Below are 12,355 nucleotides of genomic sequence, written 5' to 3' on the forward strand. Positions count from 1 at the left end.
CAGTCTCTGTGGGAAAGAATATGATTTATATCTTATACTACTTACGAACGCGTATACTTGCGTGAATATTAGCACGTATTTTCGCCCTAACAAGTTTTTTGTGCCAATGCCGGGGACTCGGTGTTAATTTTTAGTTTATGTGCTTGTCATCAGTGGTCGTTAAAGTTCACTGACTCGGATTTTTTTACTTTCACGGTTAATTTGTTTGTGTTTTAGGTACTCATTACAATGGGAGATCCAGCAGCACGAACGAAAGCCTTGATGGATTTTTCTCAACCCAAGATCAATGACATTCAATCTAGCATTGTCAGGCCAGCTATCACAGCTAGTACCTTTGAGATAAAGTCTGGCATAATTCAATGGGTACAGAATTCAGTCCAGTTTGGGGGTTCTCCAACTGAAGATCCCAATATGTACATTAGGGACTTTATTGAGATTTGCGACACCTTCAAGTTTAACGGTGTTTCTGAAGATGTTGTGAAGCTGAGACAGTTCCCATTCTCTCTGAGGGACAAGGCTAAGAGATGGTTACACTCTCTATCAGCTGGTTCGATTACTACTTGGGAAGATCTTGCTCAGAAGTTTCTTACTAAATTCTTCCCTATAGCGAAGACAGCTGCAATCAGGAATGCTCTTACTCAATTTGCGCAGCAATCAGGAGAATCTTTATATGAAGCTTGGGAGCGCTACAAGGAGATGCTTAGGAAGTGTCCTCATCATGGAATGCCTGATTGGATGATCATCAATTGTTTTTACAATGGGTTGGGAGCACAGTCCAGACCCATGCTCGATGCAGCAGCAGGTGGAGCATTATGGGCAAAGAGCTATGAGGAAGCTTATGATCTAATTAAACTGATAGCTGCTAATGAATATCAGTATCCAACCTAGAGATTTCCACAAGGCAAGGTAGCAGGAGTTCTTGAAGTGGATACAGCTACGGCTATCACTGCTCAACTGAAGGCGTTGTCTATGAAGATTGATTATCTTGCTAACTATGGTGTTAGGCAGATAACCAGTGTTTGTGAGCTGTGTGCAGATCCGCATGCGATAGAGTAATACGCTATATTTAGTGACTCAGCTCAGTTTGTGAGCAACTTTCAGAGATCACAGCAGCCAGTTCCTACCACTTATCATCCTGACAACTGGAATCATCCGAACTTCAGCTGGAGCAACAATCAGAATGCGATGCAACAGTCGTTCCAGCAGTTTGGAGCAAAATAATTCAACCCTCCTGGTTTTCAGCAATAATTTGCACCAAGACAACAACTCCAACTTCAACAATAAACTCATGATGCAGGTCTATCTTCGAATAAAATATCTAAATTGGAGGAGTTGAGGTTTATGTGCAAAAACCAGGCTCTTATATGCCAAAGCCAGGGTATTTCTATCAAGTCTCTGGAGAACCAAATAGGGTAAATTGCTAACGCCTTATTGAATCGACCACCAGGAACGCTACCTAGTGATACAGAAGCCAATCCAAGCAAGAGGGAAGTTGAAGAACAGGTAAACGCCATCACCTTAAGGTCTGGAAAGGTTGTAAGCCCCTAAATTCAGCAAGACAAAGAGCCTGAAAAGTCTCAAGTTTCAGAAAATACAGTTGTGGCTGAAGAAGAAGTGCAGAAGGAAGCAGAGGTGGAACCAAGGAAGACTACTGTGGAACACACTCCTCCTGAGGGTAATACAGGGGAGAAACAGATCTATCATCCACCTCCTTTTCCAAAGAGGCTGTAGAAGAAAAAGATGGATAAGCGGTTTGAGAAGTTTTTAGAGGTGTTCAAGAAACTTCATATCAACATACCTTTTGCTGAAGCTCTTGAACAGATGCCTAGCTATGCGAGGTTTATGAAAGGTATTATAATGACTCGTGTATTTTTGAATTATTTAAATATGTAATTGTGGAAGTATTAATTAAATAAAATATGTGTCTTGGTTTTGGCAGCAGTGTGTTGATATATACTATTTGTCTGTGATTTACTAGTGTAAAGGATTGGAATGTGTAGTTAAAAATTTAGTTATATTGTTCAGTTTTATTTTTAAAGCTGATTTTATTACAGTTTTAAATCCGTAAATATTTGGATTTTCTCTAAAATTAGTTTTACGATTCTATAATTTCAATAATTATTTTTGGGATTTTACAAAATTTAGATATCAATATTGTATCAATTATTTAACCCTGTATGATTTTCTGATTACATTTAATTCTAAAATCTATATTTAATTCCAGAATTCTTCAAAAATTATGAAACTTATATTTATTTAAGTTTGGAATATTACGAGAATTTTAAAATATTTTGGAAATTTTCCGGATTTATTTCACCCGCGCGTTGATTCGTTTATTTGTTAAAAGCGGGTATAATTTACGTTTCAGAAATTATTTTAAAATTATGAAACTTATGTTTTTATAAACTTTGGGATATTTCTAACATTTTAAAAATATTTTCGTAATTTTCTAAATTTGTTTTAAGAGTAGCTCGGTTCGTTAATTTCAAACTTCGGGCTTCAGAATCTGCGTAATTATCCCAAGGGTTACGTGTTTATTTTCTAACACGTATCAGGAATTATAGATACGTGGTATAGCAGCAGAAATTAAGAGATTAAAGCATCCATTTTCTTTTTCCTCGAGTCTAATCTCTCGGCTACCACGTCTCTCTTTCGTTTTCATTCTCGAAATCTCTCCATCTCTCCTCTCTGTTTCTTCTCTTCCCTATCCTTCTTTCTTTTCTCTCTATTTCCCCAATTTCCTTCCTCGGGTTCTGGTTTTCCGATGAGTTCCGATCGGATTTTGCCGGTGATTCCTTCGATTCTTCCCTGCTTTCAGATTATAAGCATGCATATATATAGATATATATAGATGTATATATATATACGGTTGTGTGTATGAATGTGTACGTGTGTGTGCGTGGTGTGCGTGTGTCAGTGTGTGTTGTGGGTGTGCGGCGGTGGCCGTGTTTTGCCGTGTTGCGCCGTAATTCTGCTTATATCTTCTCCTGTTGTTTTGCAAGGCTGAACTTTCGGCCCTGTTATTTTGGGCCTGACAGTGTAGGGCCTCTTGTGCAGTTGGGTTGGATGTTATAAATTTTGATTTAATTCCTTATAATTGTAGGAATTATTTGAGTCAATATTCGTGATGTTATCTATGTCATGCGGGAATTTAATTGAATTAATCGGTAAAGTTTCGCTTTGGAAACCCGGGGAATTAATCGGGTACCCGCGGAATTTTGCCGCGAGCGGACGGTGGGCAGTGATGAATCATTTCTGAGTCCTACGAATTAAAAATGTAAAATACGAATAAAACATAAAAGTGTGAAGAATAGTTAATGATTAATATTTGGATTGAATCAGTGATTGGGAATTTTTGGTTATTGGATTAATTGTTGGATTGTCTATTGATTGTGACGTCGAATTGTTTCGAAGGGTAGTCCGATAAACAAAAGAGATGTTGTCCGATTTCCGGGAAATCAAACTATGAAAATACGGGAGTGTATCCGATAATTATCGGGACGTCGAGTGAATATATATACTTATACGTTATACGAACTTGATTGTATGTTGCGGTGAATGTTCTGTCCAAAACTCAGTAACCCTAATTTCGTAAAATGACGAGTATAGGTATTTTCTAAAAACGAACACTGAACTGATTTCGAGAACGTGAACCCTAATTGTTGTTTGTGTTATTATAATATGAATGATTACGAGTCGGAATATGCTATCGTATGGGTAGGTAGTTAGCGAGGATATGCCAAGCATAACTGAGTGTCTAACATAGAGTATTTTGCCCTTATAGGTTCTAGTCGGGAAACCGAAAGTGGACGTTGGACTAAAAGATGACCTAGTAGTCAGTCAACAAGCTCAGTAGAGTTTCAACAGAAAAACCTGAGTGTCGAAGTCGAATCTATTGTGGTTTAGTGGTTGGACGTTAGAGCCTGAGCGGCAGAGTCGGCTCAGAGTCGATCAGTAATAGTTGTAAAGCCCTGTAAGGCAAGTACTTCTGAACTTTTCTTCAAGATATATCGCAAATATTTTCGAACTGTTTTATAACATGTCGCTATTATTCAAAATAACTCCTGTTTTATATTGCAAGTGCTTTAAACTATTTATCCTTGAACCCTGATATTTCTTGATCTTGAGCCGTAAGCCTTATTCATTGTAAACCATCCTTTGTTGATCATCAGATACCAAATCACGCAAATATGATACTACTTCCCAAATGTATAACTACCAAACACCAAACACTAGAACAAAATTGTTTGAAAACACAGAAACTTTTATACTCCAACCATTATTTATAACATCAAAGAACTATACCTTGAAAAAATCATTATTTGTCTAAAACCTGATCCTTTTACAGGCTGAAAACCGTTTCTCGTACATACCCTGATATACCCTTGTGATATCCATGAGTTTCCTTACGTTTTTATTTAGGTGTTTAATCATCATTGATTATGATCTTGTTTTATCGAATTATATTGTTTATCATATTGAACTACTTTAGAATTGGATAGTTTTTTTATGTGGACCAGATTCGTGGTCAGACCATATCAATGGTCAAGTTAGGCCAATGTGTGCCTTGGATCCAGTAATTAGAGCAGTGATGTGTGCTTTGCTCGGGGTTAGTGCGTGACTGATCAGCAGCCTAACCTTGGTTTTAAAACTTAAAATGAATATCTAATTCTAATGATTGTCAAGCAATAAACTTGATTCCTATGAATCATCTCGTTTGATCATTGATTAACCCCAATTATTGTCATTGTGACTTGCTGAGCTAGTCAGCTCACTCTTGCGAATCTTTTTATGTATTCTACAGTTAAGAAGGATACGGTTGATAGCGAGGTTTCCCAGTTCAATGTATGAGCTAGGATTCCAGATTGAGCTGGATTGAGCTAGCTGGAGCTTATTGCGGTAGTGAGATAGTAAGATTGTAAGAATAATTTTATTATCAGTTGTAAGTTAAATTAGTTGGGATTTGGTACGTTGTAATAAAAGTTAAGGTTGTGGCTTGTTTTCATACTTTAACCTGTTACGATCCATGGTTATGTAAAGCAGGGTCATTGCAAATAATATTTCTTATACAGGTTTATATATTGTGTATGTGTTGTGGACCCCAAACTTCTGATCCGGGTTTGGAGGGCGCCACGGGTATTCTCTCTCGGAAAGTGAAGCTCGATGACTTAGAGATCGTTGCTCTAACGGAGGAATGCAGTGCTGTGCTGTAACAAAAGTTGCCTCCGAAGCTTAAAGATCCTGGAAGCTTTTATTCCTTGCACCATCGGAAACTTGTCGTTCGACAAGTGTTTATGTGATTTAGGAGCTAGCATCAATCTGATGCCCTTATATATCTTCAAGAAGCTTGGTCTGCCTGATCCGAAACCAACATACATGTCATTGCAACTAGCTGATCGTTCCATCGCTTATCCATGAGGTATAGTGGAGGATGTCTTGGTCAAGGTGGATAAACTCATCTTTTCTGCTGACTTTGTAATTCTTGATTTCGAGGAAGATAAGAAGATTCCCATTATCTTGGGAAGACCATTCTTGGCTACAGGCCGAACTATGATCGATGTGCAAAAAGGAGAGCTTTCGATGAAGGTTTACGATCAAAAGGTCACTTTTAATGTGTTGAAGGAAATAAAGTTACCCACAGCTAAAGAGGAGTGCTTTAAAGTAGAGCAACTGCAGGTTTTGAATGCACCTCCGTGGAAGAGGAAGTTAGATATGCCATTCGATTCTTTTGGGTTAGCAGAGCTAAAACTTTCTCAAGACCGTCTCAAGCCGTCTATTGAATATGTTTCCACACTTGAGCTTCACCCACTACCAGATCACTTGAGTTATTCATTCTTAAGTGAACCCCATGATAAGAAGTTGGGATATATTTTTGATGATGTAGAGGGTAATTGGCCGGTTTCTGCCGTGCTTACAGATGGTCCCTCTCGTGCACCACAGGCAGTTGATAGGACTGGTGTTGGTGATGCACAGTATAAAAGATTGACTAGGCGTATGGAGGCCATGCACGACAGTCACCATCTTTTTGCTGAAGATTTGACACACGCTTTCGGTACTATTGTCCAAGACACTGGTGGCGAGGTTGATTGGCCACCTGATCCTCCACCCGAAGAGGGTGACTCTCCTGCTAATTAGGTATGGTTGAAATCCTTATTATTACCTTCAATGAGGACATTGAAAATTTTAAGTTTGGGGGTGATAATGTAAGGATTAGTAGTGTGTGTGTCCATATAGATTCATATTGCATGTTTAGTTATAGTTCATTCATATTTTTGTATGATTGTTCATTTAGGACATATTTGTTTATTTTTATGTAATTTCATATAGTTGCATTTGCATGCATATTTAGCATGATCCCTTAGGATGAACTATGATATTTGATAAGTTGATGTTGATTTGAGTGTAGTGACGACGAATAGAGGGATGTTTAAGTCCTAATGAATTGATTTGCATGCCAGAAACAAATATTTTCACAAAGTCTTATAGGGTTGCTTTTGATCTAGATCATGATCAGACTTGTTTTTTGTTGAGATTTAATCACTTTGTTATATTTAGAATTTGTGATATTCTCGTAATGACGTAAAAATATTGATTTTTTTTATCTGGAGAAAACCTTGGATTTCATTGCTAGTTGTTGTAAGGCTAGGCGTCAAATGGCTAGTAGCCGGCTCATATTTTTATGAGTAGTCTAGGGTTGAATGAGATGGAGCGAAACACACTCATTCAGAAATTATTGAAAAAAAAAGAAGAAAGAAAAAGAAAAAAAAAGTACGTGTTTATGCATAATTGATCAAGAGTGAGCTCTTTAATACTCGAGTTATTAAGTTCTAGGGGACTTTGTTCCTAGTGACCTAAGGCTTTTATAGTCTGGGATCCGCTAACCTAACGCTCTCTACATGGTTATTATTGCATAAGTCTTTTGTGGACCTCATTCATTGCACGGTCAAATAAGCATTTTTGCTATGTGTTCAATAATAGTGTGAATCCTTGTATAACTCTAGTAGAAAGGAGGTGTTGTGAGTCATAATGCGTTTATTGTCTATTATGTTTATAAACTTTTGATTGTTTTGATGATAGATAAGTTATGGTTATTGATCTAGTATCGAGAGATATCTATTAAGCATTTCACACACGTACATTTCTGGTTTGTGAGTTGGTTTGTGGGATTTATTCGAGCTCTGTTTAAAGTCATTGCATTATTAGAGGCGTTGGCTTATTCATTTGGTTATGGTTATTCTGAGGGGATCGATTGCATTATTATTTAGTTGCATTCACGTAGTTGCATTCATGCATTAGGTTTGTTTTGTAGTTTTGAGTATGTTTATGCTTGAGGACAAGTATCGATTCAAGTTTGGGGGTGTGATAAGTGGATTTGTCATCCACTTGGAATGCTTTATTAAAAGCTTAAATTGGTGTTTTGGACTCAAGTTGTTGGTATTTTGATGTGTTTTTGTGTTATTACATTTCAGGTATCAGTTATATGAAGAAATGAGCTTTTAAAGGAAATATGATAAAAAGTGATCCGATTTGGAAGCCAAGGCCATTTTCAAGTTGTATAGAATCTCGTTAGCTTCGCGTGGGCAGTTGAATCGACTAATTCTGACGAGTAGAACACAAGTTATGGCCAAAACAAGATTCATCAGAAATTTTTCCAGACAGGCTGCAGGCGCCCGCCCGGGATGTGGGGCGGCCGCCCGGGATGTGAGGCGCCCGCCCGGAGAGCTGAGGCGTCCACCCGAGGCGCGGTTGGTCGCTGATTTTGCTAAAAAAAGCCTTTTTTGAGTGAAATTTGATGATTTTAAGGGTCCAGGTCCACTAGGGGCGTATATATACTTAAAAAAAAGGTTTTCATCATCCGAGAAGATTGGGATACCAAGGAGAAGACCTAGAAGCACAGAATAACTCTGAAAAAGAAGATCTTGTTTTCAACTTGTGATTCTTAGAATTAGTTGTAACTTTGGATGCTCGTTTTCGTTCTTGTTGAACCTAGATCTCGTTTATTCGTACTTTGATTATTATTCAGTTTATTAAGACCTTGTTTTATACCATACTTTCATTGGAACCCATGGTGACGATGAGTTTGATTATGAACTAATCATTGTCATGGGGTTCTAGCGAATTTACTTATGGATTTCAATAGTTAATTGTTTTGATATCTTGGTGTGTGGTGATTGATTGATATCCTAGTATTGGTTGTGCTTATTCGTCTTATGTGCGTAGCTAACATATAAGATAGTTTGTTAATCTCTTTTGAAGCGACAATGAATATAGAGGTTTAGAACTTGCCATGCTAGCATAGGTTCATGTATTTGTTGTGCATGATTCGTAGGTAACTCTAACCGTTTTACTTGCCCTATGTAATCAAGATAGATAACTTGTGCTTAAACCGTTATGTTGTCAAATTCTATAGACATATAGGGTCTCAATATAATTGGTGCATATTCAACTTCTATCTCTTTTGTGGATGTCTGGTAGAATGGTACTCGTGCAACGAAAGTTGGCGTTTATCAGTTTTGTGTTATCTGATTAGTGTCATCACCATCACATGCTAAGGTTAAGAATGAAAAGGCTATTGAATGAAGTATTTAATGAAGTTAGAATGTCATGTTTGTCATATATATGGTAATTCAACCTCAATTCTCTTAGTCAATGTTATTTAGTATAATCTCTTAGTTTAATAAAAACCCAATTTGTTATTTGTCTTAGCATTGAGCGATAACCATATATTGTTGCATAGGTGCATAAATTGAACTTAACCTAAACCAGTCTTTGTGGAAACGAATCTGATTTATATCTTATACTACTTGCGAACGCGTATACTTGCGTGAATATTAGCGCGTGTTTTCGCCCTAACATAGCTTGGGTAGGAATCTGTTGGGTCATTGACACAGATTCCATAGCTACACTTGAAGGAAAGGAAATGTGTGAGGTTGGAAGAGTGGAGACAGTGATGCTTACCTCACATACCTGAGGTCCCTCCATGATTGGAAAGTAATGGAGGGGCACCTCTTTGTGATGACTTTCCCTGTTGAGATCAGCAATGACTCTCCTTTCTTGAACCCAACAATTCAGCTTGTTGGTTGGGTTCTCAACATCAATATTCTCAATAAGATGGTTAGCAAGCATCACAAAGAATCTAGCATTATAGACACTTTTACCTCTCTTATTAAGTTCTCTTAACTTATAACCTAACTCAAACAAGACCAAGTCACTGAAATTAAAGTATTTATCAGTAACTAGCATGTTAAGCATGGAGATGTTAACAGAGTCAAAATTGCTAATTTTACCAGAAAATACTTTAGTTACCACATCACACAGATAGCTCCATTCCTTTCTAAGACCTATCCTCCTAATTTCACTTAACTTAGAAGTAGAAAGTGCATAGCCCATGGAATTTAGCATGTTAACTATATCAGTGTATGTGTGTGGAACAGTAGCAGTGTTATCTGGAATTCTAAAGCATGCTTTGACAATGTCACTGTAACACCCCCAGATCCGGGGTCGGGGATCCGGGTCGTCACGGTCTTTCTTTCCACAATATCACTTCACTTAATTAATAATAATAACCTTATGCTGTGACCCCACACTAACACACACCACAACCCGTTATAGTCTCAGAGATGAAATTTAAATAAGTACAAGTCTTTGAATCCACAATTTAAAAGTTATTACAACCCAAAATGATTTCTTGATAGATTTACAGTTAATTGCCATTATCTGCCACAAGTTATAATTATACATAATTGATTCTCAAAAGTAGATGGTCTGATCTACAATAGATCTACCTCTGCAGCTATAGCAGCTACAACATCAACGGGAAGACGCGGGACGCTTCCCACGCGCTTGCGCTGGGTCTGCTGGAGTCTGGCCATCTTTCCTAACTGTTGTTGTGTGATGAAGAAATAAAGCAAGGGTGAGCAGCAAGCCCACCAAAATAATATGTATAATGATTTACAATATATGAGCCTTCTCATAGTACTCATGAAAGTCTTGGTCAAAAGAAATGAACCAAGTTTGATATCTTAATGCGATGAAGTCGCAAAATATTCAGTATATATACCTATATACTTTTCAAAATCTTGGAAGTCCTCTTCCATGCATAATATACACAGAGTTCCAGTGTATAACTGTATAAAAATATCGTTGCAAGGTGATCTCATATATCTAACCTTGTCTCAACATTTTTCTGAAAATCTTTGTCATGCATAAGATAATCATTAACTAGATATAAGTTTAAAAGATGAAGTTACAAGATACCCCAAAATACTTATATCTTTCCCAAATACTACTTGAACTACCCCCGTTCAAGTTATAATCAGTTTCAAAGGTTCATCACATAGATGAGACTACAAGACAAGATTTGAATAGATTCAATCTTTGAATATCATTATAAATAATGAAGTTACGAGATACTTCATTAAGACCCGATATATAAATATATTCATATATATCTCCCATACATTTCCTGAAAACCTCTGTCATGTAAAGTATGAACAGAGTTGCAATATCCAATGAATTTGGAAGGAAAAAAATTTTGGCATAAACCAGATATCTTGCTGATCAGGCAAAGATACCAATAAGTAACCTTTTCTACTGTAGATGGATGAATTCCTCACCGGTCATCACCCTGGCCGCATTAGGACCTCGCGCTAGACCGTTACCCGGCCACTCACGCGTTGATGGACTGCCACCCAGCCACTTACACTTTATAGACCGTACCCCGGCCTGTCGCTTATGCCGACTCAATCAGATGGACTTACTTCCCGAACATTGGGCAAGTAATCAAATTGTTTTCTCAAAACAGCAACCATGTTGCGAATATAAAATACACCACAGAGCCGGATCCCCAAGATTTTTGAGCGAATATTCAAGTCTCCTTCGAAAGGAAGATCTTAAATCGGAAAACGAGTTTTGGGATCCGCTCTAACTTTTAAAATCATTTTGAAGACTCGAAAACATTTTTAAGAATGTTTGGAGTAAAGCTGATTTAATGAAATAAATCAGTCCCGATATATTAGAAAATATCTGAATATTATTATTTAAATAATATTCCCATAAAGAATAATCTTTATAAAAATAATTGAAGTAGAAGTTTTAAAACTTATACTTGAAACGAGTATTAAATAACCAAAGATACACTTATATGAAAGTATTATCTTTATTTGAATAATCGAAAATAAGTTTGATTATTAACACCTTATTCTTTAATAAAATAAAGAATATATTTCAGTAATAAGCGGAGTCATAATACCTCGAATGAATATTATAAATTATAGTCATTAAATAAAATAAAGGAGTCATACATCCTCAAATGAATATTCAAATAATATTCAATTAATAAAATAAAAGGAGTCATAAGCCCTCGAATGAATATTCAAGATAATATTCATTAATAAAATAAAGTTATCGAATAAACCTTATTCTATTAATAGTTTTGAAAACTATAACCATATATATATAAATATATATATATATAAAATCTACTCGGGATCCTCGACTCCCGGTTTTAGAAAATGTTTTCACCTTTGGGTCCCTATACTAAGGGTATATGCAAATTACTGCTATTCTCTAGCATAGGTATTATCAACTGAACCAACAGATATATATGGCAAGAATATGAAACAGGCATGCATATATATACCATATCAGCATGCTTCAATATATCACAATATTTGCTAATTAACCAACATGCATCTATCGCAAGATAATGCATATACATATATTCATCACAACAACAGTTATAACGGGTAGAAAACTTGCCTGAGCGACTTGGGGTGATAAAAGGCTCGGGACGAGTCTGGTAACCTATAAACAACAAGTAAGTTGGAATTAAACCAAAATCACTTGTAAATCTATACTTTAACTAACTTAGACTCTAACGCTTGTTTTGCGCTCACTGATTCGCTTAAGTCACTCGGGTACCCTCGGCTCCACCATTTTTAATAATTCAACCTTTATGAGTTTTAAAGCGATTCCTTCGCGAGTGTCTTACCAACTGCCTAGCACACTTACCATAAATGTTTCATACATTAATTAACCCTTTTCGGTCTTTAACCTATGTTTCAAAGTAAGGCGAGGGGAAAAGTTTCGTTTGCGAAACGCCGTTACTTGAAACGGTCGTTTCTCCTAAACCGTGCATCGGAATCGAACGAACTACATATCAAAATGAAGCTCGTCACATGAGCTATCTAAACATGGCAGTGGTCATAATCTAGCAGGGGGTTCTCGGGTCCTAATGTTATGCACAAAAACAGTCTACAGAAAATCGGACGTTACGACGGCTATGTTTACGCGATTTCCCAAATTTAAACCAATTCAAACAACCACAATTTCAACTCCAATTCACAACCCAATC

General features: G+C 36.8%; 1 non-coding gene across 1 annotated transcript; it reads right to left on the reverse strand.

Annotated features, from left to right (window-relative positions):
• Nucleotides 1-618: 618 nt before the first annotated feature.
• Nucleotides 619-725, reverse strand: LOC141710020 (small nucleolar RNA R71). The gene has a single exon (XR_012570563.1). It is a non-coding gene; the product is annotated as a small nucleolar RNA R71 (small nucleolar RNA).
• Nucleotides 726-12,355: the final 11,630 nt, after the last annotated feature.

The sequence above is a fragment of the Apium graveolens genome, chromosome 2 (genome assembly GCF_009905375.1).
Source record: "Apium graveolens cultivar Ventura chromosome 2, ASM990537v1, whole genome shotgun sequence".
Classification (NCBI taxonomy): Eukaryota; Viridiplantae; Streptophyta; class Magnoliopsida; order Apiales; family Apiaceae; genus Apium; species Apium graveolens.